This window comes from Anser anser (genome assembly GCF_964211835.1).
Source record: "Anser anser genome assembly, chromosome: 15".
In the NCBI taxonomy this organism is placed as follows: Eukaryota; Metazoa; Chordata; class Aves; order Anseriformes; family Anatidae; genus Anser; species Anser anser.
The window spans coordinates 368,403-396,351 of record NC_139736.1 but is presented as its reverse complement, the minus strand read 5'-3'; the positions used below and the strand labels follow the sequence as shown (position 1 = coordinate 396,351).

Below are 27,949 nucleotides of genomic sequence, written 5' to 3'. Positions count from 1 at the left end.
TCCTCAGTTCACAGCACCCACAGACCCCCATGCCAAGTTTTCGGGTGGCTTGTTCATGTTTTGGAGCATTTCCAGTGCTTGGGGAGGTGCCGCTCAGCATGGGACATAATAGCTCCTCTCCAGGGAGAGGGGAGGGGACTGGCCTCAAAGCAGACTTGAAGGAAAGCCCTCTGCAGGGCACCCCAGCAGCCACAGAGCAAGCACTGTCACGGACAGCCCTGCACCTGTGTGCCTCCTCCATACTTGTGGGCTTTCTGGATGGAGTCAAAGCTCTCCAAATCTGATCTCCAGCCTTAGCTCCAGGAGAAGGCAGAGAGCTGTGAACACGTTGCAATTTGTCAGCTCTAAGAAGTTGTCTATGTGGGTAGGAATAATATTGATACTAAGAACACCTTAAATGCCACCACAGGAGCTATCATGGTGTTGAAGGAATAGCTGCAAGTGTCACTCAGTGCCTCTGTTCATATTCTGATCTGCAGGCATTGCATGGGAGGTTAGCAAGATCTTGGCTCACACAGAGGAGCATTTTACATGTCAGAGGGCATTATGGTACCAGCCATGAATCAGTGGACAAGAATATCCAGCCACCTGATTTGCATAATAGTAGAATTGAATCAGAGCTTGAACAATACAAGTCGAACAAAAAGAGAACGGAATGCAGGGAATTATAAAGCAGGAGAATCTGGAAGTTATTTAGTTTGGAGAAAAGCCCTTTACACAAGGCACCATATTGAGTATTTGTCAATGTAAAGTGATCCTTGCTGATCTATCAGAGGTCTCTAGACAGGCCCATGCTAAAGGTCAGCAGCTCAAGTGGAGGAATAATGTTCTCCTGTCAGTTTTCCGGGGTGCAGGCTGTGGTCATGCTCCATGTCTCAGTCATACACTATGCACAAGACCATGGCCACAACATCTGGGCATGATGGTACTGCAGGTCAGCAAATTAACTGATATGTTACAGACAGAAGCAGTCAGAAAGGACCAACCACTCTGTCCCCTAGCACTTCGAAGATAAATCAACCCTTTAAAAAGCGACTGCACTTGTAGGGTTCAAAAGTTTAACGTATCACAGGTGTAACCACTTAGAAACCTGTGCAGAGAGAGTGAGGAGCAGCCAGAAAGCATCTAGGAGCGGAGAAGACTCCAAATATTTCCAGAACTGACAAGCCCATGAACTGCTGCAGGATGAAGAGCTGCATATGAGAGACAAAAGGAGAGGAAGTTTCTGTTTAGTAATAAAGCAAGCTGTGCAGCAGCTGGAACAGAAGGACAGCACTGATTGACTCAGATGCCTGTGCATTTATGTACAGAGGAAGAAAAGCATACAAAAAACTACGCAAGGTTCTAACTAGTAGCAAATCTGTTTAACTGCCCCGTTAAGCCTCACACCTGGCAAAGCAGAAGCATATAGAGAAAGAACAGATTCAGAGAACAATGCCACAGTCTCATACCATGCCTCCGTCTCAAAGGTTTTTGCCAACCAAGGTAAGTGTGGACAAACACTAGTAAGAGGCAGAATATGCAAGTATTGGCAAAGATGTGTAAGACGACCATCAAAAGAGTGTCAGCAACTGCTGCTGGTAGAAACAAGGGGAAGGTGCTGGACTGGTCCCTGGGAAGCAGCAGCTGTGCAGACACCCTCTGAGAACCAAACCCAGCTCTCCACAGGTTGCTTTAGAGAACTTGCTTCATAGTACTGAGACTGGGCAGTCCTGGATCAAGACACATTCTAACCCAGAAGACAAGGCCATGGGTGCAATTTATTTAGTGCATGTGATCACAGAGGGTCACAAGAGCAGGAAAGTGCTGCCTTCCAGAGAGTAAGATCAATGCTTAAACAGTTGTTGCCCTTCTTGGTCTTACTGATGCATTGAGACACTGTCAGAACAGAGTAAAAGCCTGCAGGGCTTTTGAGAAGCCAGGCACAACACAGGATAGTGAAAAACCACTGACAAAGCACAGCTGTTGGCAAGAGCCCCTGCTCCAGACAGCCTCACATTGTGAACCTGGGGGTCTGCTTCCTTCTATGTTAGAGGAAGCCACTGCATTTTCCATCTGCTTGGAAGCCGCCAAAGCAGCCAAGAGAAGCTTGGAGCTGCAACAGTCCTGGGGAAGGGGAGATGCAGCAGGCAGCATGAGCACATGCTGGAACCTCAAGTTCAGAAGTCCCTGAGGCTCAACTCTGCTGAAAGTTACTCAAAGAGCAGTGTGGCAATAACGCTGTTTTCATTCCTCCTTATTCCCATACATTAAATGGGCATACTCATGTGGTTTAAATCTTATGCATTCAAGACATGTTGATGTACTCAAATATTTCTTCCATGCAAATAAGACTATATAATCCATTCTAGGCAGCCATAACTTAAAATGACAGCTACTAAAAACTGGGGGAGACTGTCATAGACATGACAAATACAGATAAGAATACTTAAATACAAAGTGAAATGCACCAGTAGTCAACCATGGAAACAGATGGGGAAATTCCTGATGGGCATTCAAAGGTAAATGAAACCTTGATTCACCTGCACAGGTCTGGGGCTCAGTGAATATCTCAGTGTCAGCATTTCTAATGCTCCTCACTCCCCACCCCACCCTCCCCGAAGAGTTGCCAGAGGAAAAATAACATCAACAAGGGATGCTGTCTGAAGCAAAGTTAGAGACTTCTCAGAGAGGAGCTCTCCAAGGCATGCATTTTTGCTGCAGCAGAGCAGCCTTGCCAGCAAGCAGCCAGGAGAGGTGGCCCCCCCACACAGCATCAGTCACAGAAGCAGCACCGCACCACCCCGGGGAGGATCCACAGGCACAGCCCCTCACTCCCCCCCTGCACTGCTTAAAGACCCTCATACCTGGCATTCTTTTGCTGCTCCTGCCTCTCCCCAGGACACGAACGCCCCTCTAAGACCACCACCAGGACCAGAGCTGCTCTCTGCTGCAGTCCCCCAGCCATCTCATTCTGAAACAGCTCTACTCCGGCTGCTTATCTGGAGCATTCCCTGTGCTCCGGCCTTGCCAGTCTGATTTTTGATGACCATTTTTAACCTATCTGCATATACATTTGCATATAATAAGGCAAGGAAGGACCTGATGGTCACCCAGGCTGACCTCATGCCAACCACAGGCCGTCAGACTGCCTGAGATTAAAACCAGTTTGAACAACCACAAATCTTTTTAGAAAGAAGACATTTGATCTTCTCTACAGCATTTCTAATGAAGAAATCCTAGGTGCATTACTTCAGTGCTTAATTACACTCAGTTTCCACTGTGTAGTTTATTTCTAATATGTACTTGTCTGTCTTCAGCTGCATGTAGTTAGACTTTTGTCTGCCAGGCAACAAAGCAGTCTGCTATCAGGGTTTGATTCCCTACATAAGTACTTCTAGGAGTAGTAAGTAGCTTTCTCAGCCCAACTTTGATAGGAAAAAAAATCTCCCTCCTTCAGGCTCTCACCTTATGGCAAAATTTAATTCCTGTAATTATCTTGCAGTTCTTCCTATTGTTTCCTCTTACATTCCAGCTTCCACCTTCGCATAGACAGCAGAACTGGACACATTGCTCCAGCCACACTGATATGAGAACCTGACATCTGCCTGTTTTTAATACTGCATCCACAAAAGGACTTGGCCCTTCCAGCCTGGTTGAGAGTACGCCTTCCTCCTTTGCAGGGTCACCACTTCCCAGGGAGGTTTTCTCTGCCCTTTATCAACATCCCATAAGACATTTATCAACATCCCATAAGACATGGCTTCTCATTTACATTCATTATTCTCAGCTGTTTTCTTTCACTCATTTACATCTTCCTCCTGAAATCCTTGTTCCCAAATTGTACACCTGAATTATTTGCAACACTGTGAAGCTAGCCATATTAAAGCACCAAGTGTATGTCCATATTACTGAATGGGATTTTATTACGGTCACACATAACAGACATAGCTAAGTCACAATCCCTTGTATATAAGCTACCACAAAGGTTTAGTTCTGCGACCAGTCCCCCTTTGTCAAAATGAGGGCTAACGCAGTATTCCTGTGCTGGTCACAACTCCTGAGTCAGGAAATCATCCTCCATGGTTTTTGGAAATTAAAAGGCCATTTTAATTATGGCAGTATAGGACATCCATCAAATGCAAACCTGATCTTTCCTTCCTCATTCTGTACATCTGCACAGAGGTGATCCTCCTATTGTACAATCTGTTTTTCACAGCAAACACCCACTACCACCCCACATCCTGCTTTGCATACCAGGACATCCATATCTATGTACCTCAGATCGCTTTCTTCTGAGTTACCAGCAGCAGAAATGCCACTTTAATGCAGACCAACTCTCCACCACATTTGCCTCTCTAGTCTTTCACAGAGACATATAACCTGTCACTTTTCTGTTTATAGTTTTTCCAATGTTAACTTTCCAATTGTTTAACCTTCCCAGCAAGCCTCAGCAATAAAAAATAGTTCAGACTGGCTCTCAGAAATGAGCAGTTCTGAATCTTCTTGTTTATCACCCATGCTCTTGGCACAAGTGCATAGAAATTAAATAACTTTGTTAATGTACCTTTCCTAATTCCTCGCTGCACAGACACAAATGCCTCAAGATCTTATCAACCCCACTTACAGTCAGGGACTTGTAAGCACAGGCAGCAACTCAGATGAAGATACTCCAATTGGTGCATGAAATCATACCAAAGCTCTCCCCAGTCCTCCCTCCATAGACTGCTGCAGCCCTGCTGCTTCAGAGACATTGCCCCCAGCTAGATCTCTGAGAACTGAAATTCCCTTCTAATCAAATTATCATGCCAACGACTGTCTTTGCCATCATCATAATTAACCTCCTCACACATGAAATGCAAATGATCAAAATGTTTCTCTTCTCCAGGGCTCTGTGCAACTCACTGTCTGACACAAGCAGTGGCTGGTCCGTCACCGTACTGGGCCCAGGCTCTGCACCCTCCACGTGCGCCTGCAGACCAGCAGTACTGCTGAAGCTCCCCTGCCCTCCCTTTTATCTCTTCTCTTCCTCAGGAGAGAGAGAGGGTGGGGAGGGAGCACAAATCTAAAGGCAATGGGCAGTTGATTACCCTGATGAGGAGGGATGGGGGAGTGGGAGCAATAGCAATGAGGTTGGTAATTAGGACACCCCCCCCCCCCCCCCCATATGAAGCCTGAAGGACAGGCACAAGGCAGGTGAAGCCTGAGAGCTGCTCTGAGGCTGACCCAAGCTCAGGAGAGGTGCTTGCTCCATGCGGACATGTGCTGCCCATGCTTCAGCGCTGGCAGGGTTTGCTAGGGAGCAAAGGACACCTCCACTTTCTCCCCTGCACTTCTGACAAAGCTTGTCTGTGGCACATTACCTCCTGAGGTTACTCAGAGCTCTCTTCATCCTGATGTCCCCCCCCCCTTTTTTTTTTGATGCTGCTTTGCTTTCACTTGGGAACAATCCCCTCTGTATAGGATGGGTGGACAGCCACAGAGAGAAAGGGAAGCTGAAAAAATATTTCTTTTTTCATTCCAGGCCCAAAGCTCTGAAACTGCCCAGTGAAAACCGTTTGTTTCCAGGTGGAATCTACACAGAATGCAGCCTACGTGGCCAACTTTCTGTTTTGGTGTCTGGAAAAGGAAAATCACAAATATCCATGCTTTTCTTTGACTCCTAGCAACAGTGCTCAGTGTTGTGAATAAAACCACCCTGGAGCTCCGCAGGAAGTACAGGAGGAGGACAAGCCCTTGGGCTAATTTACAAGTAATGAAAACACTTTTTACACAATGTCCTGACACTGTAGCAGCCATTTTCTCTACACAAAACAAATCCGGTATTTGTTGTTCTTTTGGCCAGGCTTTTCCTGCTCTAGAAACAGTTCTGAAGCGCTCCTCAGCATCCCCTGTGTTGCTAAATTACTTGCGGCTGCTGCAGCAACAGGAGCGTTCTGGTGGAAGTCTCTGCCAGCCAGGCGGCGCACACAGCACCGCAGCCCAGCTCCCCACTCGCCACGGGCACCGAGCTGTGCTCCTTTGCCTCCCGGCCAGGATCAGCCGCTCCTCGCAGCTGTAGGCCGGCTCCCGTGAGACACCGCTCCGGCATCCCCAGGCAGGCAGCGTGGCGGGCAGGACGGGCCCTGTGGCTTGTAAAAGCTTTGAGGCACCTGCCTTGCAAAGCCATGGGAGCCCGCAGAGCACCCTTGCAGACTCAATACTGGTGACCCACTAATAGCCAGATCAAAAAAAAAGCCTTTTCCTCATGCACCAGCCAGCAACAGCAACCGTGTCTGCACCATCCTCAGAGCTGCAGCACACACAGCAAAGCACACCCACCAGCCCAGCCTTAAGAGCACTCTCCAGTATCCGCTCCACACAGTGCAGCTCACAGCTCTTGCACACATCTGTAAGGAGCTACGCTCTTCCTGTACACCAGACACTTCTTGGACGAGGGATTTTCAGAGGCCCCAGCTCAGCAAGCTGACATCATGTGCCTGATGTTGCCAAACAAGGATGAGCTGTTGCTAGAACAATCAATTTTTAAAAATCTCTGACTGTTACCCTTAGTCCTGCAGTAACTATAGTAACAGTGCTCAGGGCTTCCCCCTCTCCAAAAGGCTCTGCAGCTGCACAGCTCCGCAGCACACAAGGCTGCATGTGGTGGCAGGCAGGTTGCTGGCTCCCAGTACCACCCTCCAGGCCAAGCTGCAGGTGCTGGTGCCCCATGGGCTCTGGCCCTGGTCACCTCAGGGCTGCCCACCTTCCCCTGCCCTGGTGGCACTGTCCTGGGCTGCAGCAGCCAGTTCTGGCCCCCTGCAAAGGGGCTGTGTGGGCACAGGCAGCCCTTGCCCTCTGACCCACCCATCCTGTGCAGTGCCGTCTCCGACACCTGCACTCACAGAGGGACCATGCATGCCACAAGGCAAGAGTGAAGAGCAAATCACACTTGACTTGTTTGTTGAGCTAACAGATCAAGCAATTGATACTGGAATCAGAAGCACACAAAGAAGGAACGGCCAAGTGCATTGTCAGTATGGGACACTTTGGTTGCTGCCAGCTGATCTCTGGGCTCCCTCCAGCATGCACAGTGCCGCCGAGGCTGGTGCCAGTGCCAGCAGAAGCAGGCCTCTCTCTTTGAAGTGGGGGCAGAAACGCTGCCATAGGGGTACACCCTGGTTCAGCTGGTGATCCCATCCTCAAGGCACTGGCTGCACACAGCCTGGTCCAGGGCGTAGCGAATCACACAGCCCTGGCAATGTGTAAGGGGACCCCTCCCCAGGCAACCCCCTCCCCAGGCATAGGAAAACAGGTTGCCCTATAGCTTAGGTTTCCTGGAAGACACATGAAAGTAAAGATGTCCTTAGGCTTTGGAGGGGACATTTACCTCATTTCTCTCTACTTCCATTCTGCTCAGTAAAAATGCAAATGAAGTGTTGTCATTAAGTTCACTCTTTCTTGCAATGCAAATGATGTGTATGTTCCCACTGTACCTGCCCACCTTCCAGATTCAGGAGGTGGAGAAGCAAGGAGGGAGGTGGGCTGGCTGAATTGCAATCTTAATTGGACTCCTCCCCAGAAAACATACACTGAATTTTTCAAAATCATATAAAACACGTACTATCAATTATTCAATCATTCTGCTAATCTCAAGGCTTCCAAGAAGACCTTTAGCTTTGTACAAAAGCTATACATGAAGTATCAATTATTGACAGCCTTCTCATCAGAGGATTAACACCCAAGCACATATCCCTTCTGAAACGCAAGTGGAGCATGTGGTGCTCCCCTGGGAGGTATTACCTCTACTACTCAAAAGTGCTCTTGGAGAGGCTTCATCACACCAGATTCCATCACTGCATTTTATAAATCCTGTATGATTTGACACTTTTATCCTGCAAACAACTTTACTGTATAATTCGTAGTTCTTTCCTGACATTACCGAGGTATGTGTATCAAGGTACATAAGCTTAAGAGATTAATACAGAGGGCACATTTGACAATTATGTATGCAGGCGATGTCCAGTGTCCCATGGAATTGCTCAGAAGGACCTCACTGCATGCACACACCATATCAAGAAGGGTCAGACCTTTTGCACACAGTGAAGAGAGCAGACTGTAACACACATCAGGGTAACCTTGAATTCAGCTAGCCTTGTTTCCCTTTCCCAGCCCCAATACAGACAGCTGCATCCTTCATTTGAGCAGAAGGGGGTCTAGGTGTTCTCTGTTGCTCATGCTCAGCTGTACAAGCAGGCAGAGCATGCACACCAAACGCCATGCCCTGCAGAGCACAGGAACCTGCTTTGTGTGCTTGGCGTCACCCAGTGACCATCTCCCAGTCAGCATTCATCAGGGAAGGGTTCAGCTCCAGCCCAAACTCTCCTGTCCCACAGCAGCACACTGCAGTGCATCACAGGCTGTGCATTTGCAGAATCTGTCCCCCAGGCCAGCTGGTGACTCGCCTCGTGCCAGAGCCGTGCTGGGGATCCACACGTGGCTCTGATGCACATGGGGCAGCCTGAGTCGGCATCTGGCTGTTTCAGCCAGGGACAGCACTTTCTGTGGGTGTAACTGAGCACGTGCAGAACCTGTTTTTTTTGCACCGTGTTAGTTTTCTGCCACTCCATCAAGGCTAGAGATCATAGACACCCTCAAAATCCCTCACCAGGGAAGAGGCATGGTAAGATGATGTCCCTCAGAACAGAGGTTTCATGGCCGATACCCCACAGCCTCCGTGGACTGCTGCCCCCACAAGGCCTCTCATTAGCTAGCAGCTCCAACTGCCTAATGAGATGGGGCTTCTGTCATCTGCATTTAGAATTTCCTTCTCTCTGTGGGCTACGAACAATGACCCAATGACTTTTCACCAAGTGGACAGCTCTGCACACCCTAGTCATACATTCTCAGGTGCACAATAGAGGGGAAGCATGTGCAGCCTTGGAGTTACAGCTTTTACACTCAGGAAAGCAGAAGATGGAATGAAAGCTGGTTGTATTTGGAGAAAGGTTCTCCGTGACACACAGACCCAGGCTGAATTCATCCCTGGAACTGAAGGAGGGGTCTGGGCCACTCACCGTTGCTGCAACAGAAATCATTGTCAAAATGCATATCCTAGGTTTACAATTTTAGCTCAATAGCTTGGGTTGGAAGGAGGACATGGGCATGACCTAGTGCTGCTATTGCAAGGATTATGTGTATCTAGCAGAGTGCTGGTCCTGGAGTTTTCCTCCTGCTCATATTGGACAGTTTCAGAATTGTTCTTCAGATGCAATGAAACAGTACCTCTGCCACTGGCACGTATTCCTCTAGAGAGCTACCATGTCTCCTCTCAACCTTTGTTTCAGGAGACCGTTTAAGCTGAGCTTCTCTCACAAACTGGGTTTTCCCTGCATAACCTTTCTCACACAGTGCTGGGCATCATGTTCACAAAGGGCAGCTCCCGCACCCTGTTCCCCAGACAGGGATGCTCTCTTCATACCCTGCTGCTGTCAGGACCACTTGCTGTGGAGGCAGCCCAGCAGCTGTCCAGGCATCATCCTAGGCACAGGGTGAATGGCAAAGACTGGCCAAGGCAGATGTTTTTCACTCAGTTCTGAAAGCAGTTGATGCAGCTGCTGCAGGCTGCAAAAAGCCAGGAGCCTGCCAGCACCATGCAGAGGGATTGGATGCCTCCCACAGGCAGGAGGGGCAGGGAGAGTTAATTAAAACACACTGAGCAAGTGTAAAGTTTTATTACAGAACACAAAGGTAGGCTGGTTTCTCCAACACACATCTGCATAATCCAGCCTGGGCTCCTGCAGCTGCACTGCGCTGTGCACGCTGCTGACACCGATATTGTTTTCATCTATTTTATTGAAAAAACAGTATCCAAGGTTTAAGCTGCATAACAAGCCCTGCTGTGCAGTAATGCCTTGCTTTCTTTCTGCTGACAAATCTAACTGGAAACTCCCAGGTAGTAAGTGACCATCCTGCAGACAGGCATGCCCATCTTCCTGCCACCTCCTTTTCAGCAAAAATGTGAAATCTCGGGAACAGGCAACATGACAGCAGGAGGGGAATTCCAGATCCACGGCAGGTTGCAGTTATACCCCATGCTCCCAAGCCATGCCAGAACTGTCTCTGCTGGGCATAGGAGAGTCACCAGGAGATGTGAGGTGGGTACATTTCTCCTGCACAGGTGACTGTGTACATATGCCCTGGTAGCAAGTACCAATTCCCATGGGGAAATGAGCTACACATGAGTTATACATGAGGCAGAGCCAAGGAAATGGGTCAGCACTAGCAGGCTGAGACCTGCTCCAGCCCAGCCAAGCACAGGAGCCAGAGTGCATCTGAGCTCTGTCTGGAAGCTCCAGCAACACTGCAGGGCTGTTAGAGCCCAGATCGCTGCCTGTCCCTCCGCCCAGGCAGACTGCAGGAAGCAAATGCCTTTCAGAAAATGTATTGGCAGAAGCAATGAGCACCTCGAACTCTGGAGGTGTGAGAAGCACGGGGTTTGGGGCAATACTCAGCCCCGAACCTCTGTTCGTGCCTTTACTGCCAAGCAGGGAGGAGAGGGCATGGGGGAGGCAGGACTGTGGATTCCACTTTGGCAGGACAGATTACATAAAGGGGGAACGAGATTGTGCTGCCTCATTAATCATGATAAAGAACATGCTCAAAGAGAGCCTGGCTTTCAGCATAGTAATTAATGAGCTCTTTAATTTTAGGCTGTAACATCCAAACTACCCCATTAGTCAGCAGAGCAGCTCCAAGTGTCCTTGCCATGTGATGTCAGGGAGATGCAGGGGGAGCTCTGGAGTGCAAAGCACAATGGGCTTTTGCCACAGTGTCAGAGGTTCATGGGCCATGGTTTCAGCACACTGGAGGTTTAAAGCCCTCCTGACCAGGTCAGCCATCCTGTTGGCCTGGAAGAAGCCAGGGATCTGCCATGCCTTCCTGTCCTGTTTCTGCAGGGGCTCTGGGATTCCATGTTTCTGGGGATCAAAACGAAGGGCTGGAGAAAGCAGGCAACTGCCTCCACTCTCAAATAGATCTTGTTGGTGTCCGCATCGCTGTGAGGGGATGATCCTAGCCCTACGTCTGAGAGCAGCCCAGAAGGCATACAGCACTGGGGACTGGGTATTTCCACATCCCACCTGCATGTAGACAGGCGGCACAGCTGAGCCCAGGAAACCTCCTACAGGGAGCAGGTTGTCTTAGAGCAGCAGGCCATGGCTCCTGCAAGCTGTCTGGCCTCCTGACGGTGGAGAAAGGAGCATATGTTGGGAAGAGAAGGTAGGGTTTGGTCCTTCCATGCAATCTTCCTGGGATTTCCTAGTGGGTTGATGTTCTGTGGCATCCTGGATGCTATGCAGGAGCTGTGGGGGTTACAGCTAAAAGGTAGTCATCCTTGCCTCTCCCTCCCCATCTCCTGCCACCTTTCCCAAAGCGCACTGCTCTGCCATGCCAGAATTTCCACTGCGAGCTCCTTGGGGCTACCTCTGCTGCTGGCTGCACGGCCTGGCAGGTGAGCAGAGTGCTCAGCAGTGAGCAGCTGCACTGAGAAGCACCAGCTCCACAGCTTGGGAGGGTCCAGCACCATCAGGAGGGCTCCCATGGCCACCCCTGCCAGGGCCACCATGCCAGGACTGGGCTGTGCCCCCCATGCCACCTTGGGCCAGGGGCAGTGCCTCCAGCAGAACTGGAGGGTGCCCAGGATGGGTGCTCCCACTGCGGTTCATTTTTCTAGAATAGCATTAGCAAAAATATTTCTGACTCCCTGGTTAAAACCCAGCCCAGCCCCTGCTGTTCAGGGGAGCGACTATACCATATATACAAACTGGAGATTTGCCCCACATATTTTTCTCAAAGATTGTATGTCTTTTCTTTTTTCTTTTTTTTTTTTTTTCATAATTCTAGTCATAAATGTCACATGTTAGAACCCAGATCTCATTATTGTGAGCAGGGAAATGTATGCCATGTAATAAATTCTTTTGTGGGAAATAACCCTGGTGACTAGTGGAATGTATGAATTTATTACTCTTTGTAGGAGCCTTTCCTCCTATGACTTAAGGAGAGATCTATCATCCTACAGGAGACCTTGCTGGTTCTCTGTTTGGAAACCTTTATAAAGCTTTATGTCACATTTCCTGCCTTCATGTCCTAGGGATTCATTCAGCATGAATCACATTAAAAACAAGGTGTTTTGAAAACAGGCATCAGTGCATCAGAACTGCAAGGGCAAGGTGTGCTGACACCGTTCCCACACCAACCACCCTGCATGAGTGGCCAGCTTCAGTGTCCACCAGGGCTTTTCTCCCAGTGCACACAACTGCTGCAATTTTAACAGCTGAAAGGTGCTGAGACCACTCAGCCAGAGGCAGCAATCTAGGCAACACTGAATAGCACAAAAGAAAATATTTCACTTCTTGTTGTAAGGAATCTTTGATGGTGGCTATGGTCATAGGAAAGGGCCACAAAGTCCCTGTCTTGTTGCATTGTGAGTTGAGGACAGGTAGATCTGCCACACTTCAGGAGAGGTGCTCAGCTGCAGCTGCAGCGGGTGTTCAGGACCTCTTTGTCTCCTAGGTGAGGAAGCCCCTAGAATAAAGAAAACAGCATAATCTGAAACCTCGTGACCTGAGCCCTGTCCCCCCTGTGCCCCCCTCCCAGTGCACATCACCTCTCCACCCGGCTCCCCAAGCACAGCCAGAGCAGGCATTGGGTGGCCACGGCATGGTGTCCAGCAACAGCCCTCAGCAGCACTGCAGCCTCCTCTCCTTCCTGAGGCCAGCAGCTGCAGCACCGCAGGGCCTGCCAGCAATGACTTCCCCTTTGGGGTGCAAGGGAGTGGGTGGAAACGCCCCGCCCTGAGCATTTTGAGCACATGGGCTCCATTTGGGAAGCTGCCCCACAGGGAGGCTGCAGGTACCCTGTGTCTCCAGCAGGAGCATTAGGTGTTCTGCTGGCTCCATTGAGAATGGGTGAGCATGCTGCAGTGGCGGTGAGATGGGGCTGACAAATGTGGAATATCGCAGGAGTAAATTGCATCAGTTCAGCTCCAGACATTGCGTTAGAGAGAAATGACACTCCCAGCAGGACACTACCCCACTGCACAGGTATGGGTGTGTGAGCACTTAATGACAAAGCTGCTGCAAAATTATGCCTTGGTATCCCATTGTCAAGTTTATTTTAATATACATTCAAAACACTCAGAATACAAACCTTTTCTGTAAGATTACAAAATGCTCAAGCACTTCTGCAATTTGGATGGCAGGGGATCAATTATTTGGGCATGGTTTTGCATATAATGGCCTGCAACAGATTGTAAAGTTTCTCAGTTAGTGAAGCAATTATGAATACTGAATACAAACTAATGGCTAGAGAGCGGTGGAACTGGGCCATCTGGACTCAGAGACACGCTTCTGGCTAAGAGGGGAAGGACTGTGGGGAGGAGACTAAGCAACATGCTTTAAGTACTTTGTTAAGTGTGATCTTCACAGAGCCTGCTGTAACAGAAAAGATGTGGTGTAAGAAACATACTCCAGGAACAAAAATAAAAATAAAAGTAAGCATAAACAAATGCAAAAATAAAAATAAGAGAGAGAGAAGTGCTGAAAATTGTATTGCCAATAAAGAAGTTCAGACTTCACTTCCGTGTGATTACTGTTTATTCCAGAAGACCGGATCACTTTGTTTGTTTAATGATTCAAAGCAGAATATTTTCAAAAATCCTTGAAAGCATTCACAAACAGTCTCCCATCCAGCCAAAACCCAGCTGGCAAAATTCCTGGGTGCGAGGAAAGATTTATTTATCACTTCTCAGTAATGAATATTTGGTTTTATTTTGTTGAAAAGGGAAATCAGTCAGAGCTTTGACCATGCACAGTTACAATTACTGCTCTCCCTAAAACAACAGAACTGAGAAGAATGGCTCCAGAAACCACCTCCTTACAGCACGTTCCCAGCACAGGGCTCAGGCACACACAGTCCCAGGCTATGTCCTGCTGCTCCAGGTTTGAGCGGGCTGACCCCAGGCTCCCCAGTATGTCCATGCTCCCATCCTGCTTCCCACCGTCATGCCCAGGGCATCGGGCCCCGCACATCCCTCCGGTGGCATGCAGACCTGCTGTTCTTGTGCTTCTGGAAGCATTTTATCGCCAGCACACCGGTATTCGTCATCATGAGAAGTATCACTGCACGAGTGCCCCTGGAAATCGAGGCATCGTGCACCCTGGAACTGCCCTGCTCCGTACTGGCTGAGCAGCCCTGGTCCACATGCAGCGACAATTGGAGCTACATGTTTTATTTCTTGTGTTTTTCAGTCCATTCATAAAAAATGCATGTAGGATGAAAGGTTTTACACAGCAAACAGAACTGAGATTTAGGGCTATAAATGTCAGATTTCACAACGCTCCCTCCATACAACTGCTCAGAGGAAAATCACATCACAGATATCATGAGCTGGGGGATGGGGCCACAGATTTCCTAAAAGTAAATGAAAATGACATCAGGATTCATTTTTCTCCTACTTTTAAAAATCAGCCTAGCAGGAACATCAAAGTAATACATGAGTCTGGTCATTCCCGTAACGTATTATTATAAATCAAAAACAAAACCGTGGTCAAGTCAGGTAGAAAATCATCTTCCAGAGAGATCTGACTGAGCTCAGCAAAGGAGAAAAGGCTGACACAACATCTTTAAACATTTTTAATTACCCTGTCAAACTGACAATTATAGAGCTAATTATTAGGAAGACAATACCAGATATACCAAATAGCACATTACCAGTATTTTTATGTAATTATGTAATTTAATGAATTGAAGGCTACAGTAATGGACTATATCTGGTTAATTAGGGACTCCCTTTCTGCTAATAATGCCATTTATGTTCAGTTCACTATGTTTGTTTTTCTTCTGTAAAACCGGGCATATTTTCTCAGACGATGAAGGATTCTATACAGCAGCTCATATGCCCCTTCTGTTATTGATGGTACGCAGGGTTTTTTTTGTTTGTTTTTGTTGTTTTTTTTTTTTTTTCATGGTGTGGACAATGTGCTCCACTGACTCCTTTTCATTTCCAGCTTTGCCCTATTCACTAAGGGTTAATATGGCCCAGGGCTGGGCTGCTGCAGCTCTGTTGGCACTGGCATCCCAAAGCCATGCAGCACCCTGGAAGAAGCACCCGCCTGCCCCAGCAGCCCCAGCCAGGGCAACGTGAGGGTGGGGAGTGCAGCAGCTCGCAAGGACCCTGCCCAGCAGCATGCTCCTTGCCCTGCACCCACACCGGCAGCAGCACCCATGCCTCTGCCAGCCCCCATCCCTGCACCCCACGGTCAGGGCATGGGGAGCCGCTGCAGAAACGTGCCCAAGCACAATGGGCTGGCCAGTGAGGGTGCGCCCCATGGCATGAGCCACATGAAAGAAAATAAATAATTTAAACATTTTCCCTTGCAGATAAAATGTTGGGAAGGTTCGGAGTCTCCTAATTCCTCGTTGTTGAATGAAAATTGTCTCATAAATTATTGATTGTATTTTAAATGTACCCACAGAAGCCATTTTAATTCTTCTTTTCTCTTTTTGGCAATAATTAACCTATTTACATTTTTTAATCACTTGAAGATATTTCCTGCTGATTGTTAGCTGGACGGGAGGGGTTGCCTGCTACACAAGCCCACCAGTTTTGGGAGATTCCAAAGGGAGGAACTGGCCATGGGAAACCTCACGGCCATGCTCCACTGCCAGGCCAGAGCCTCACATCCCGGTAAGGTAAACCTTTCCCTAATCAGAACAGCAACATTAACGGAAGTACCAAATCCCTCCTGAGTCCTAGCCCAGCCCCAATCAAAGATTGTCACCTGGCTGCCCTGTGGGAAGGGGCTTCTGTGCGGAGAGATGCACCGGGGCTGGATGGGGCTGGGCAGCAGCAGGTCCCATCAGCTGCTCCTTGCTGCCCGGTCACTGCTGCTCAGATGCTTGGCACCAAGGGCCAGTCCCAGCCAGTTCACCTGCACATCCCAGCACCAGCCACTAGCAGAAAACAATGCTTAGGATTAACAAGCAGTTCCACAGAGATCCACCTCAGGGGGTGGGACATGTACTCTTGAGCACACATCATGGCAGGATGGTCCACTGCCCTTGGCTGCAGCATGGAGAGGACACTGCAAGCAGAGTGAGGCATTCTGTGAAGGCACTAACATAGCAGGCTCATCGCAGAAGATGAGATCTAACAGAGAGGATTTGTCTAGGACATGAACTGCTGACAGATAGAAAGCAGCCTAAAATTTGCATCTGCCCCATCACTTCTGCAGAAAAAGTTGCTGAGCTACCTCTACTGTCCCTTGATCTCCTGCAGATGCACAGCAGAAGAAGCTGCAGCTGAGATGGTATATGCATCTGGGGAGCAGCTTGACTAAGTGGGCAATAGAAAGGAAATCTGTTAAAGCCCATGGGTACAGGCACTTGGATCATAGGAGCAAAACTGCAGTGCTGCCCACTGTGGGTGAGTCAACAACACATCAAAGATGAGTTTGGGAACATGAGCTATGAAGTTTCTGCTGTCTCTCTGAATTAGACGCTGTCATCACAGGTTATGGTAAGCATTGCTTTATGTGCTGCCCACCTCCAAGAGGAATGCTCATCTTCTGGCTTTTCACCCTTCCTTCAGGCAGAGGTGCACATGCAAGGGTAGGGGGCTCTAATCCTGACAGTCAGCCCACACACACCATCTGCCACACTGCTCTTTTGCATTGGTCTCAGTAGCTTTAGTTCTTGTTACAGAATTGGTTAACAGATCCCAAAACAAGGTTAAAAATAGTAGCGCTTCACCCCAGAAATCATGGAGAATGTTGTAGTACTGTATCAGTTTGCTCAGTTTCTGGGCACAATGGGTTCCCTTCAATGGAATTGGCAGCATGTATTTAAAGCAAGTGGTACTATTGAAGTGGAAAAAGCAAAGATGCCAAATTAACTTCTCTGGTAGCCAAAAACACCAAGAACTGAAAGAGAATGGGATTAAGGAACATCTCTGTGTGCTAAGTGTTGGTGTAACTCACAGACTGTCCAGGACAGCCTTACAGAAAGTGAGCTGGGTGCCCATGAGCCAGCTCCGTATTCCAGGGCTGACTTCACACTGCCTGCACAGAGAGGCAGTCAGTCCCCTTTTGCAACGTTCTCCAAGACCTGGCAAACAAAATCACCAAACCAGCCTCATCATATTTACACTTTCAATAAACTGTAAATATTAATGCATTAATGGCACAAATTTTGGGCCCCTCACTACAAGAAAGACATCAAGGCCCTGGAGCATGTCCAGAGAAGGGCTACGAAGCTGGTGAAGGGCCTGGGACACAAGTGCTGTGAGGAGCGGCTGAGGGAGCTGGGGGTGTTCAGTCTGGGGAAGAAGATTCTCAGGGGAGACCTCATGGCTCTCTGCAACTACCTGAAAGGAAGGTGTGGGGAGCTGGGGGTCGGCCTCTTCTTGGAAATGAGGAGACATTTCTTCTCAGAAAGAGCGGTCAGGCATTGGGACAGGTTGCCCAGGGTGGTGGTGGAGTCACCGTCCCTGGGGGTGTTTATGGAAAGGTTGGACGTGGTGCTTAGGGACATGGTTTAGTGGGTGATATTGGTGGCAGGGGGACAGTCAGACCAGATGATCTTCGAGGTCTTTTCCAGCCTTAATGATTCTATGAAATATTTTGCAGGTGACTTCCCCGCAGAGTTCTACTAGCTTTGCCTACCATGCACAACCAAACATATTCAAGCAGTTCTCGTCTAAGTGAAAGCTGTTGTTAAGAAGAAGAAATTCAATAATGTACTTGTAAATTAATAAAATCCTGGCAATTGTGAAAACATTCTGGGCTTTTGTTGGCCTGGAGATTTATTCAGTGTTGCTGGCTTCCCAGCTGAGGCAGAAAATATCATAAACCTGCCAAGAGAAATGCCTCTGCAAAATGTTCCAGGCTCAGCTATAACATTCTTCTACCTGCTGGCACAGCAGCCATGGTGCCCCAAAAAGGCCAAGAGCTGAACCTGCACACTCTGTCCCCTTTGTCCCTGCCACGGACCAGTGAGTAGCATTAAAGCTGACAAGAGTTGATTGTTCCGCAGTTTGGATTCAGTTCGGGGGGATCTTTCAAAGCGTCATTCTTTCTAGGAATATAATAAGCCTGAAACTGCGTTATATGCCTATCAAAATCAGCACTGTCCACGAGGGAGTGCTGGGAAAGCTGTTACAGGGATCTGGTCTGTGTACCAGCTCCTGTTTGCAGCCAGCCCAGGTTCCTGGCTGTGCTAGTGTTCACTGCTCGCTCAGGCAGCGGCAGCTTTTGTCAAAGCACTCCCATGACGCAACCACCTCTCCCCCGAGCTCCCATTTGGTTCCTGGTTTCCCTTTGGGTTGCACCTTCAGACAGCTAGACATCCATGCAAGCTGGGTCTGCAACCTCCTTGCTGGCAGGGCCCCAGTTCACCATGCTCTTTGCAAGAGCAGCGTCATGCACAGAGCTGTCAGGACACTACCACACTGCACATGGGGTGCTGCCAGGGTGAGGAGCGTGCAGGGAGCAACATGTCAGCCACTGCCATGCCTCCTAGGACAAGAGCAGGACATGCCGTACAGGTTCAGGCAGAGCCAGGCTGGGTCCCCTGCAGCCCAAGCCCAGCAGACATCCCAGGACACAGCAGACCTGACTGCTGCAGCAAGCCCCAAAGGAGGAGCATTACTACCTCTAGGACAAGGGCTGAAGGCCATAGTGACCTTCAAAGCCCAGCAACCCCCACAGAATGTGAATCAGAGGAACAAGAGTAGACACTTGCATGTTCCCCAGCGAGCTATGAGCCCGGCAGCTGGTGCTCCAGGGTCCTGCCAGCCTCCAGCTGTCATTGCACATATCCCATGGGAACCAAAGCAAACATCAAGGTTTATATTTGCTTTCTTGAATACAGAATAATGAAGGAGCAGTGTGCGTATGGGGAAGGCTGTTGGCATTGTGCCATGCCAAAGAAATGATACTGTTTAATGAAGGTCAGAAGAAGAATGTTTTCCCATTTAACAGACAGAGAGCTCTGTGCTGAGGACCATCAGAACAGCCTGCAGCTGGCCACACCAAAGGGCAGATGCATTTGCTGCAATTGGTTATTGTTACCTACACCTCAGGGCTTATAGACAGGAGTGCATACCCTGGGCTCCCGGTCGTGCCCACGGCCTGTGCTGGCAGTATCCCACTTCCCCGTCCTGCATCAGAAATGAGGGTGCTACAGAACCTTGGCCAAACAAAATTTCTTCTCTGAGTGATCCCATCCCAGCTGTGTATGAAAACTCATTATAAGTTTAGGCAGAAATCAAAGCACTTTATCTCTGAAGACATATCAGCACGAAGGAGGGGAATAGTACAGGGCACCATTGCCTCCACAGCAGTAAGGTCCAGGAGAAAAAGCTGCACACAGACACCTCTTAGAGGACTTGGCAACAACCACAGCTTCGGGCTTCCCCAAGAACAGGCTCTGCTCACTCACAATGGAAAAAGCACAGGGATAATGAGCAAAGCCATGTGCCCTGTTAGAGTAGGGGTACACGGGGTAAGGAGACCAAACTTACCCCACAGAGCCAGGAGCTTACAGTGAGGGAAGGCAAGGAAGGAACAGCCACATCATGTGAGAGCACAGCAGCAACAGCAGCAGCGCATCTAAAGTGACACCCGTGTTCCTGCACCTGCCTTTTAAAGAGGCCAGACACAGTTCTCTTGCCCTCAGTCCCTGCTTTGAGACAGAACATTTTGCTCCTGCGATCTGAGTCAAAAGCATTAACTTCAGCCCTCCAGAGAGTCTCTGAGCACTGTACCTACCTCTGCCACTTCTGTGGGGGTCAGCAGCTGATCCAACATCTTGCTGGTTATCTGTCAAGACAGCAGAATTCACAGCAATTTTTCTAGGGTTTATAAATGCTCTGGAGCCCCCAGCTCAGGCACAGGAGATCCAGGCTCTCTATGAGTAGCATCATTACAAGATGAACTACAGCTGAGATGACAGGGTTGCTGATGGGACCCCTGCCTTGCAAACTCGTAGTCCATATCCAAATGGACAACAAGAACCCTGCTGCTCTGCCCCACATCAGGCCAGCTCTGCAGACTCCCACTTGATGAAATGACATATCACTCTGCCCCTGTGAAGCCAGACACATCCACCAGCACAAATTCAAACTGCCCAGCAAAGACCAATCAATAACTGGTGGTGCAGACACCTGAGTACAGGATGCTTTGTCTTCATAGGTGCAGGAAGGAGGCTGCATCCAGGGACTGGAAAGGGCTGAGCACCGAGGATGATGCTAGAGCTGCAGACTTCACCAAATATTTAATAGACAAATGATCCTGAACAAACACTTCTTCTGAGGAGCAGCAGCATTTCATTTTCATTGGGGAATGCTTAGCTAGCTGATTTTATGACAATATGTATTTTATATATATATAAAATTTGTGAGTGAATTTAGTGCTTGTGAATGCAAAGGAGTAATAGTGCTGGCAAGAATCAAGCATTAGGTGGAAAGATGTGCCAGCCACCTCATGTGGTCATGATGCAGCACAATACTCATGAAAGAAGTTGCTTGTGCCAGTCCTCGTGTGCTGCAAATGATAACAATGAAACTTAATGCGGCTCTATCTGTCAGAGATTCATACTGCTAGTCTCCAGCACGGTTAGCTGAAATCTCCAAAGAGGTACCAGAAGAGAGAGGAACAACTCATTTATTTTCCTTCCGAGCTAAGCATAAATACCAAGGACCTTTCCTACTGTACTCTCTGGGAAGCATCTCAGGTACACCAGCCCTTCCCACAGCACCACTCCCTGCTTCCAGACTCCAGCTGCTCTCCTATACGTTAACGCCAAATTGTCTGAAAACTACCCAGGCCTTTTGTAATGTCTAGCCATCTGCACAAGCAGTAATGGTCGTGTTGATGCAACATGTATTTCCTCTACAGAATACAAACACGCTGCCTCAGCCCCGAGCCTCTGTATCTCTTGTTTTACTCAGCTTCTCTCCTGTATTCTTCCGCTGCCTTATCAGCCGTGCTGAAGCTCAGTGTCCATCTTTCTTCATCACCATTTCATGCAGTGATACAGACTTTTCTTTCCTCCAGTCATTTACACATTTTTGCTACTTAAAGTCTAAGATTTTCTGGCTGAAAAATCATCAGGAGGGACATCCCCATCACTCTGCTCAGTTGACTGCCTCTTACAACTGCTGGGCTTTTAAATATCTAGGCTGAACTTGAAGAGCCAGCTGCACTTTTCCTTCTAGCTCATTCTCATGCAGACCTTCCTGGACAGCTGTTTCCTATTCCCCCTCCTATTGTGGCAGGTCTTTGGCAGGAGGTCAGCTTGGAGAAGCAAAGCAGTCCCCTCTGGTCTGGAACCAGAAATGCCAGATTCTGCTCTGGAGCTCGGTTTCCATCTATTTAGTGATCAGCAATCCATTAGCTGGCAGTACAGGGTAAGTGGAACTGTGCAGAATCCACAGGGGAAGACAAGGGGCTAGCAGAGCTGTGAGAGCAGGAGAGATGCTCATGGCACAAAGGCAGCACCAGACAACAACAACTACCATTTTTTCTCCTGATGCCATCAGCCCATTAGCGCAATCCTTCGTACCAGGAAGAAACTGGTGTGCTGGAGGACACACAGAGAGGACGAGGGGGATGCCGGCGTCGAGGACCTGACCCCAAACACAACAAAACTGATCCATCCACCTGCTCTTCCTGCAAGCCCGGGGCACAGAGCAGGGATGAGGGAAGGTCGGGCAGCACCCAGGCTCCAGGGAGGCAGCCCAGGTGCTGAGCAGCTGCAGGGTCCCCACGGCAGCCGCTCCTGCCCCTGCCCGCCCCCCCCGGGGCAGCGCAGCGCGGACCCGAGGCTTTTGGGATGGCCGGAACGGGTGGGTGCGGGGCAACACGAGGCTCCTGCCTGCTTGCTTCCAAATGTTTTTGCAGAGCTCCATCTAGGGGGGATGCTGCTGGACAAGGCTGCAGAAGAAGGCAGGTACCGGTAAACAAGTAAATGGCTCCTTCCCCTGGCCTGAGGCCCCTTGTTACACACTTACGGTGCTAATTAAAAAAGGGAGGGAGCAGCCCATAAATTTTACAGTTTACTCTAACTTCAGTTCCAGCTGGTTTTAAAAGAGCTAATGAAGGTAAGTGCATCTGTGCAGATCACTGGTGCATCACAGACAGCAAGCCAGCATGCTTAATTAAATGTTATTCTAGGAATAAAATTTAGCCCTCAACTGACAAGACTGAATATTAAAGCATCAGTTTCCTGAAGACCAGCTGTAACCAGAGTATCCTACTATGGGAAAGCAAAAGTAATCCCTGCTACTGACACAAACATCCCTCGGACAATGGTTAAAAAAAGTACCACGGCCACAGAAATGCACAGTGCTGCCAAAGGACAGAGCTGCCTCTGTGGGGCAACCAGCCGCCTTACCAGATTCCCCAGGCATCCTTTGCTCTTGGACTGAAGACAGTAGCAGGGAACCAAAGTCCTGCACAGAACAATGACTCCAAATAGTACCTCTTCCTAGGCAGCATGGAGCAATCCTCTAGTACAGAGGACTGCCTTTAAGGCATTAATAGCAAGCTGCTGCTCATAGTTTCTCCCGGCACCCGAGGCATTCTTCCCTACTGCTCTCACCCCTTTCCTGGCTACCAGGAGAGCCCTGAGAGCTAACAAGGGAGAGCAGCACAGCTGCTAAAAAGAAACCAGGAAACGCCCCCGGCCCTGCTGCACCCCGAGCTAACAGACGTGCAGGCAAAAGGGCTAAGTCTCAGCAGTGCAGCAACAAGCTGCAATGCAGGTAGCTGAAGACCCCTCTGGGGATGGGATACAAGAGATCTACTCACATCCTCCATGTATTTTTGTTTCCAAGTGAATTGTGGTGTCTCATTTTACAGCATCAGCCCCGGGAAGAAAGACTAGCGCTAAACTACACAAATCCTCTCATATTGCTGTGCCTACAGTTGGAGGCCTTTACATATGCAGATATTGCTTCTCCTTTGCTCAGAGGTCTCTTTCTAATATAATACTTCCCCAATATTGCAGAAGTCATAACAGGGGCTTCTCCAGGGGAACACATCTTACCTCCCAGGAAAGAGCAGTCTGTCACTGCAGCCTGATTCTCAGCGCTTCTGCCACATCCCCACATCAGGACAGCAGGGTGGTGGCTGGGAGGCCAGCATGCACATCTCTGCACCCAGGCCAGGCAGTCAGTGCCCAATCCAGCCCGAAAACAAGCAGCAATGACCTGCAGGGTTCCTTCCCTCCTCTGATGGTTCCCACTAGCACCCTGTGTGGAGTCTTGACAAATCTCTAATCCTCATGATATTAGCCAAGGGGGCTGGCAGCTTGATCTGCCCTTTACTGGTACTGTCAGATCAAATAGCTGCTAATTGACCAATGTGTCTCCTTTTGCTGAGCTATTAGCAACGGCACCACGGCGGCTTTCTGACATTAATTATCTGTGAGTTAGCAGTATTTGAAAACATAAATAATAGTTTGCAGGGCGAGCTCGCTGCTCCAGACATACGAGGGCAGGCTGACATGGCCACCGCAGCGTGGTGCAGACTTTCTCCTGAGCCCTCGCTGGGCCCTGTAACCAGGGAGGGCTCGGGCCACGCTCAGGAACAGCTGGCCTGGCTGGAAGTTTAGTCGGGCTGTCAGGGCCCAGGGCCACCTAGCCTCTCAGGCCACCTTCACCTCACACCACAAACCCATCCTTCATGTGATCAGCTTCCTGAAGAAGCGATCCCAATGCCAGCCCCAAAACCTGATGAATGACCAGGCAACAGCACCCCAGCATGAGGCAGACGGGCTGGGCTTAGCCCTGTTTTTGCTATATTATCTTACAGCCAAAGCCAAGCACAAAGTGCAAGAGAACAGCCCATGCAAAGGCCACAAGGCATATTCCTCCAGCAGACCATCACCAAAGCAAGAAAAGGATCAAAAATAGCAAACCTCAGTACACATTTCCTTTCCTGGCAGCTCTAAGAGGTTCCCATTAACCCCAACACCCTTTGTTAGAGGGGCAAACTGTCTCCACAGCAGCTACCCCTGGGATTATCAGAGCTCAACAGTTAGCAAGTAAAACAGCCACAGCAAAACAAACACGCTCCAAGCACTCGCTGCTGAGAGGGCTGGGACAGGTTTGATACTCACTTCTCTGCATTTCACACATGCATTCGCATTTAGCAAACACTCATCTGAAAAACCCTGACCCCTCCTTTCCTCACCGTAGCACTGCTGTGAGACAACCCCTGCACAGTCCTCCAGCCTGGCCCTTCTGGCTCCTCTCAAGGGCCCAGACAGGCACACTGCTGCCTGCCACGGAGCTCAGACACCCGTGGAAGAGGCTTCCTCGTGCCTGGTCGTTGGGGAATGGACGTGGCATCCAAGGATTGCTTCCCAAAGCAGAATCTTGTTGTCTGCAGAGAGGCAGACCAAACCCCATCATCTGGAGCAATGCTGCCAGCCACCACATCTGAGGGGGAAGCAGCTCGAGAAAGCAACCTGGGTTTGTGGCAGTGAGGGGCAGGACATCCCTCTGAGGTGGCTCCTGTCAGCTGGGAAGAGCCAGTTTACCTCTCATGCTAGAGGTGACCCACTGAAGGTTATGCTGTCATCCCCTTTTTGAATAATGTAGCTGACACATGATACAAAAACTGAGATTAAGCGAGGAATAATAAATTGATTTTCACAGGTTAATCCAAAGGCTGGACCCTAAATTTTCTGTCTGCAATAATCACTGTGGCTATTACACAAGAGCAGCTAGAGGACTCAAGAAATATACTTAATGAAGATTCTGTCACTCAGAAGCTTTGCGTAACACCAGCTAAGAATTAACTAACATTTATACCAGTCATTTTTGATGTAATAGAGTAGCACACAACACACTCTTCTAAGTGAGAAGTGCACTGCCTGCCCTGGCACTAGCATTCCCCTCACTGACCCCAGTGTCCCACTGCCTTTGTGTTTTGATCCCAGATGTTTTTTTTCTAACAAAGCCTCTCACCTTGGGCTATCAGCCCTGTTTTGCCATGCCTTCCTTTCCTCCCACGTTGAACAGACACAGGAGCTCAGTGTCTTAGCAGCCCAGCCTGCGCCCCTTCTACACCCCAGCCCAGGGCCCCTCCAGTCTGTGGCCTACCAACACTGTAGGACTTTCACAAAGTTACATCCAAGAGGAAATGGGAGTAGTCTCAAACCAGTGCTTCACTCCACCAGTGTCAAGCTCAGAAACAGAAAGGATCTTACTGTCATCCAGCTCAATGCTCTTTGCCTGCATCTGGTCTATCCCAGGAAACTTGCGTCTCAGACTGACGAAGACAGGCAGGGCTGCCAGCAGCAGCCACAACTCTTCTCCTGCCGTTCTCTAGGTGCTTGCACCCTTGGTGTCCCTTGGTCTGCCATGGTAGCTGTCCCAGGCAGCTTTTCCTCTAGCAGGTGTGGCTGCTCACTGCAGTGGTGAGCCAGGGTGTCACAGCCCGTGGGGTCGGCACTGGATGTGGGTGACGCACACTGAAGAAAGAACATCCCCTCACCCACGTCCCTCTGTCACCCTGCCCAGGCTCCATCCACTTCCAGCCCGGTGCACTTCTCTTATCCTGGCATTTCTGGCAGAAAAGAGCGTCCTGAGTCCATGCTGGGAGACAGCAAGCTGTGCCATCAGCCCTTCTGCCCAGTGAGCTCCCCAGGCAATCATTTCAGGCCTGTAGGGAGCCCATTCTGCCCATGGCCCCCCACCTGCTCAGCCCTGCATTACTGAGGGAAGGTGTGAGCAGCAGGAGTCAGCCCCTGGCACTGCCATGCCCTCCAGTGTTCCTGTAGCAAGTGTGCCAGGACATGAACTGCTGGACCCAGGGGTACTTTCCTTCAGGCCTTCCATCTCCATGACATCTGTCAGCTCCTCTTCTCGTGTTCAGGACATGCTGCTGTGCCCAGCGAGTGCTGCGGCTCTGGGAAGGGTGGGAGGGTTGTGAGGCCCACTGCCAGTGCTGCAGTGGCCCAAGCATTTTTTTTTTTTTATTTAACAAGTATATGGATAAGGAAGAAGGAAAGATGGAGAAAAATCTCCTTCCACCTCCAAGAGACCCCTTCTGGGCTGTGAAGTCTCAGCTGCAGTGGGGCTGGGCTCTCTGACCCACCGGGGAGCTGCAGAGAGCAGGCAGCAGCACAGCTGGCAGGAGACTGAAAAGCATTCCATAATGCGAAGTGAATCGCTTCTAGCTACGGAACTATGTGAGCCTTCCCTGTCCTTATTCTCCTTGTGTTTGCAGTCCTATCCTTGGAACCCATTATGTTCTTGCTCTGTTGAAACAGCTTGTGGGTTCAGACTTGAGGAAATGGAGTATGATTGGTTTCCGTCTCCTCAGGGCAAGCTCATACCCCAAGAGCCAACTGGCCAGTACCGTGAAACATAATATCCTCCATGATATTTCACCAATTATCCTTCTGGATGAAGCATGTAGCAAGTTAAACAAGCTGGGATCATCTTCCACTGGATGGTGGTAGCTTTAAGGAAATTCAGACCTTTAGCCAGAGGTAGATGGATATGACCTTCCGTAGTGTAATTGTAACAATCTTACCATTTTTATTCCCTAGTAGTTGAAATATTTCAAAAACTAAATGACCCAAGGTCATTAAACTTTGTAAAGAGATTGCTGCAGGTATTTCCAGACATCTATCAAAAACTAAGTCACCATGACTGCCTACGACTAGAGGAGAGCACAGACTGGTAAATTGTCTTGTTTCATATCCCTCCAGCATTTTTGCTGAGGTTTCCTAATTTTTCATAGCCAATTTGTTGGCAATGCTAATTAAAATTAGAGTTGAGTAAGAGGTATCTTTATCTGCTTATCACCTTATCTGATATGAAAAATGAGTCTGTCTTGAGAAATAGCATGAAGACAGATACCTGCATAACACGGGACTTTTTAACCAGTTTCTGATTTGAGCCAGGTTACTTCAAGTGACTGCTTCTGCTTGTCTGGGATATTTAAGAGGGTTGTGCAAAAAATTTCCACACTTCTGCTTCCTCTGCTCGTAGCTGCACAATTTGTATAAATATGAGAAGATGCAGGTCTGGGATATATTCATCTCATTTCTGATATTCTCAGTGTCTATCACAGTGTTTATCACAAGAATAAAAGCAATGAAAACAACAAGACGTTTTTAAGCAAAGTGCCCAAGCAAACTCCCCAGAGCTCAGAGAGCCACTTGCCCTGGTCAGGGCCACCAGCCAGTGAGAAGTGCAGCGCCCACCAAGGCTTGGCCTAGCTTCTGCCGCAGTGACAGCCTGCCCCACAGAGATGGGCTCTTTCATGCCAGGTCCTAGGCCACGGTCCCCACCTCACCACAGGAACCACTTGTTGGTGAAAAAAAGTCAGAACAGTTTTAAAGAAATTGTACGTTACGCCTGCATAGCTTCTGACATTACTTCATGCAAGGCTCACTATAGAAGATCCCTACTAACCCCTCTGGACAGCAGTAACATCACTGATGTTCCTTGAGCAATGGATGCAGGAAATAAGATCTTCATTGGCCTCTGTCCCCATATGGGTCTCCCAGGCCAGCAGCTCATGCAGTGTGCAGGATGAGGCCAGCATACTCAGTGCAGGAGTAGGCCTGGTCCCAGGAAGACTCTCTCTGCAAATGGCATATAGCAGCATCAGCTACCGTGCATCTCATTTTAAAAGCATGACACAAACTTATATCACAAGATTAGATTGTTTTTTTCTTGCCATTCTTCTTGCTTTGTTTCAGTGGGGGAGAGGAAAAAAAAAATCAAGCCACAGATAACTCGATCAGGGTGTGCATGGTGAGTAGCCCAGAATGCTGTGAAATCACATAAAAGATTTGATCAGAGTCAATATCAGCTGCTGAGCTATAATAGCTTTTGTGATTCTCCTAACAGGATTTTAATTTTATGTTTATTATTTGGGGACTAGCAAAGCACATGAAATGCCTG

The 27,949-nt window shown here is 49.0% G+C and overlaps 3 long non-coding RNA genes across 12 annotated transcripts in view; 1 reads left to right on the top strand and 2 right to left on the bottom strand.

The window, feature by feature from the left end:
- LOC310881805 overlaps nt 1-5,096 on the bottom strand; it is a 53,037-nt gene extending 47,941 nt beyond the window's left edge. For 2 of the 6 annotated variants that reach the window (XR_014572613.1, XR_014572614.1), the window contains exon 1: nt 4,885-5,094. This is a non-coding gene — a long non-coding RNA (uncharacterized lncRNA). The other 4 variants (XR_014572611.1, XR_014572612.1, XR_014572615.1 and 1 more) reach the window with 4 other exon arrangements.
- Nucleotides 5,097-5,121: 25 nt separating this feature from the next.
- On the top strand, nt 5,122-6,630 carry LOC310881808. Its single transcript, XR_014572623.1, has 3 exons — nt 5,122-5,350; nt 5,504-5,731; nt 5,825-6,630. It is a non-coding gene; the product is annotated as an uncharacterized lncRNA (long non-coding RNA).
- A 2,201-nt stretch (nt 6,631-8,831) lies between these two features.
- LOC310881806 lies at nt 8,832-25,707 on the bottom strand. 5 transcript variants are annotated; one of them, XR_014572618.1, is made up of 7 exons: nt 22,414-23,040; nt 19,788-21,953; nt 19,541-19,658; nt 19,123-19,453; nt 15,801-15,972; nt 13,168-13,257; nt 8,832-12,543 (listed from the first exon to the last, which is right to left on the bottom strand). It is a non-coding gene; the product is annotated as an uncharacterized lncRNA (long non-coding RNA). The 5 variants fall into 5 exon arrangements; XR_014572617.1 differs by lacking the exons at nt 15,801-15,972; nt 19,123-19,453 and adding an exon at nt 23,068-25,707 and having other exon boundaries at nt 22,414-22,471; XR_014572620.1 differs by lacking the exon at nt 19,123-19,453 and having other exon boundaries at nt 22,414-23,038.
- Between the last annotated feature and the right edge of the window lie 2,242 nt (nt 25,708-27,949).